We start from the raw sequence: 4,336 nt of genomic DNA, 5'->3' as shown, positions 1-4,336 counted from the left end.
CCAGAGTACTCACTCTCCCAGGATAGTTTTTAAATTTGTAACTATGAGTAGGCTAGTCAGAACTTTTCTTATAGGTCATCAATTAACACAGATTTTTTGTTATAAGAGTAAGAAGGGAAAAAAGTCTTTTACACCTGTGAAAGCAGACTGTTTTTAAGAAAAAAATCTAGGCTGACAGTTTATTATATGGAATAGCCAGATACACAGGCTGTTTGGGGCCCTCTGTTGTTTTGATAACAATGGTGGTTTGATAGGCACACTTGATAGCCAAAACTGCTGTTTTGATAGGCATTTGTAACTGTTCCCATTAAAGGGACAGACTGTTAAAGGTAATTTCAACTATTTTATTTTCAGGGGGAAGCTCAGGCCAGATTTGGATGTATAAATAGATGAGGTATCTTAGTCACTTTTATCTCATTGCTGAGATAAAATACCTGACATTCTAAGTTAGAGGGGCAAAAGTTTATTTCACTCACAGTTTGTAGAGGCTTCAGTCCATAATTGCTGGCTCCACAACAGGGTGGTACATGGCAGAGGGACAACTGTTCATGGTGGTGGAAGACAGCAAAAGCAACAAGGGACCTTTCTACAGGCATCTTTCTGCCCCTTTTATGTTATCCAGACTACCAGGGTTAGGGTGGTAGTAAACCAATCAAAGGACTGATTTAGTAATCACATACCCTTAATCCCAGCATTGCACCATGAATCAGTCACACACTCTAGATTTAGCCACATCTCAAAAAACCCATCTGTGACCACATGAGCTTTGGGGGTGTTATGGTTGATACACTGTGTCAACTTGGGGAGTCTAGAGTTTTGGCTAAGTGACTCAGCAGTTCTGCATCTTGGGGTAAAAAAGACATGCCCTTACCCTTCTGTGATGTTATTTGTGTCAATCTGAGAAGTTTAGAAGGTTAACTATGTGACTCAGCAGGGAGCCAGGTTGCTTACTTTGTGTTCATCCTGAGCCTGTGCAAGAGGAAAACATGCAGAGGGTGTGGGTATAGAGGACACCCCCCCCAAGGGTGGGTAGGCTGCATAAAAAAAAGGGAATTGAGAAAGGACTAGCTGCTGGTTCTTCAGAGGAGCTCCGGTCTTCGCCTTCAGCTTGTTCGTCTCCTGGCTTCTGGTGCAGACTGTTGGGCTTCCGTCTGGACTCTTCAGCCTTCTGGTGTTGGCTCTCCGGCCTTCATCGTAGATCCTCCAGTGTTCTGTCGCAGACCCATCAGCCTCCTGATATGGACTTTCATGGACACTGCAGCGAGCTCCAGGCCCAGGCTGGGCTCTTCAATCTCCAGCGTGCAGACACCCTCTGCACGCTTCCTCATCCAAATCTGTAGCTGACCATTGCAAGCCAAACTTGTAGTTTCTTGTACATTTGTATATCTTGTGTTATATCTGTTTCTCTAGTAAACTCTGACTGATACAGGGGGACATCTAAACAAGAGCCATAACACTAGGGGACACTTTGGAGCTGAGTATGTATTCCAAAAGGTGGAGGAAGAAGGCATGCCAAGGCTCCAATCTGCCCTGCTGCAGATGTCTATCTGTAACAGTTTCTTCCCATTTTGAAAAGATATAAAGGGAGAGGAGGCATTCTGTCTATCCCTCTTGTTCTGTGCCCCTAAAGTTTAGCCCTTTTCAGTGCCACTGGCTGCAAACTCGAGATGTGGGGAAGTGGCCATGACTGGGTTTACCTTCTCTTATCAGGCACCTGGGCCTCCTTTCTTATGATCCTGTGACCCTTGGGTCATATTTAGCTATAGCCTTTCCTTTTTCAATTCTCAGTACATATACACTGAGAATAATTGCTGGCCTGGCAAGATGTTCTGGAGAGAAATCATGGCAAGAAGAAGATAGTCCTTTGAGGACTAGGGCTGTATCTATACTTTAAAAACTGCTTCTATGTTGTATTGTGCTTGTGATATGTTGTAAAATGTTGTATGTCTGTTAATGTTTCCCTCCTTTTATCTTTAAAATAAAAAATTAAAAAAAAACTGCTTCTGTTTGAAACATCAAACTCATAAAGGTTCTGTTATGGCTTGTATCTAGATGTCCTCTCAAAACCTCATGTACTCATAGGTGGGGCATTTCAGAAGTAGCTAGAGGTAGAGTATGTGATGCTGTGATCAAGGATGCAAGGTTAGGATTAAGGTTGGGTAGCCTGGATAAGGTATGAGGGACATAAAGAGGCTTGTTGCTGGTCACTTGTTGCTTGCTGCTTTGTGGTTTCTGCCTGCCATGGACAGTTTCTCCTCTGCAATGTCCCTCTGTCCTGCCATTCTAGCTTGGAGCCAGTCAACTATGAAGTGAAACCTCTGCAAACTGAGCTAAATAAATCTTTCCTCCTTTAACTTTGGGTGTTGGGTATTTTGTGGCAGCAATGAGAAAATTAACTAAAATATGTCCCTAGGAACTTCTTTTTTTGTTCTGTCAATGAGCTCATCGGTGCCTTAAAAACCAGTCAGTTTGCCCTGTGGAGTAGCATTCTCGAGGAGAATGGGACACGAAAGGAGTTAATTTCTAGTTCTGCCTAAGGGCAGAAAGGCTGATAAATTTGGACTAGAACTTTTACAGTTATTCTTTGAGAGTTTAAGGATTAAATATAGACCAGTTATTAAGAATATGGCCCAAGCCAGGTGTAGTAGCACATGCTCATAATCCCAACAGTTGGTTGGCTGAGGTAGGAAGATTACCAGTAAGTTCAAGATCAGTCTGAACTACACAGTGAAACCCTATCTCAAAACAACAAAAGAATATGGCCCAGAGACAAGTGAAGGTCAGCTTCACTTGCAAAATGAAAGTCAGCAGGCAAGGGGAATTCACCATGCTGGAAACCTAGTCTTGGAATCCAGCAGCCACAGACAAGGCCTTGGACAGAATGTTACTGTTGTAAAATACATTATTTCTCATGGGAGGGGCAGTACAGAGGAGTGATCCTGGGCAAAGTGCAAGAATCAAATCTTCACCATCTCTCAGGATCAAGATGAAACGCTTTCCCAGGGTGGGTCTCCAGTCTAGCAAAACATGCCTTCAAACAAAAACTACAATCAACTCCAATAATCAATGAACCTGAGCTGCTGCTTTTTATCATTCTGAGAGAAAGCAAGGGAGAGAAAGAAAATCAAGGGACAGATTGAAGATGTTCCTTTAAACCATATTGCTTTGGGCTCATAAATATACATGATTTGGAAGTAGCTCTTTTTGGTATCATCCAGAATTCTGTTCCTTCCACTATGTCTCAGAGGAGGAGTTCTCTTGCCAATTGCATGAGAAACTCCCACTGAGGAACTGGGTTAGCCAAAACCTCTGTGCGTCTTCCTCTATGAGCATGAATTCTGATTCTCTTCTAGTCTAGGGATGGGTTATGCAGTCCATAGAGGAGTGCTTGTCTTCAGTGCACCTATTGATGGGCACTCATTTTCTAGGGGCTCAGGAGCTGCTGATAAGAAAGGAAAAAATCTTCAGGCTTTCAAAGAGAAGAATATTACCATTTCCCCACACACATACCTGACAACAGTGAACTATCCCATACCCTCTCACCCTGAACCCTCAGACACCCCCTTGCAAGGTGGCAGCCTAAAACCATTCTAAAAGCTGTCTGTAATAAACCCATCTCATAACAACCAAACAAGCCAAGTAAATAATACAAAGCCTTGTTTACAAAAATGTTTTATCACAGAAACCCACACCTCAATCTTTCCTGCTCTCAACTTTTAACATGGTGCAAGCAACCAACAAAAGACATAAGCAATGAGCAAACAAAGGATGACAATTTTGGATTACCTAAACAAATCACAGTCCAAGAATCCAATCAAAATATTTAAGGATTGTGAAGCAAAAGCAAACTCTTACCTCCTTCCAATTACCTCAACGGAACCTCCAGAATGTTGTAGGAGAAATATAATTCCCAACTCACTAGATGTCAGTTTCGCCAAGTTCGTGGTTCTACATTGAAGAATGACATCATGAACCAAAGGAAGAAGTTAGAAGAGTTTTATTGGAAATAAGGAGAGAAATACAGCTCTTGGATTTCCAGGAGGGATCTTGAATGGAGTGGCTTCTGAGGCCCTTTGTCAGAGGTAATTTATACGGCAAAGTCACAATTTATGTACAAAATGGGTCAAGCCTCAATCAACCTATAAAATTACAAGTATAGCTGCTTAGCTAAATTTTTTTTGAGACAGGGTCTCACTATATAGTTTAGGCTGGCCTTAAACTCCCTATGTAGCCCAGGCTAGCCTCAAACTCATGGCTGTCCTCCTGCCTCAGCTTCCCATGTGCTGGGATTACAGGAGTGCATCACCACACCTGGCTCTGCTTAGCTAATATTGAT

This window comes from Chinchilla lanigera, unplaced genomic scaffold (genome assembly GCF_000276665.1).
Source record: "Chinchilla lanigera isolate Chin_1 unplaced genomic scaffold, ChiLan1.0 scaffold00206, whole genome shotgun sequence".
Lineage (NCBI taxonomy): Eukaryota > Metazoa > Chordata > Mammalia > Rodentia > Chinchillidae > Chinchilla > Chinchilla lanigera.
The sequence above is the reverse complement of the archived record's forward strand: the minus strand, read 5'-3'. Positions refer to the sequence as shown.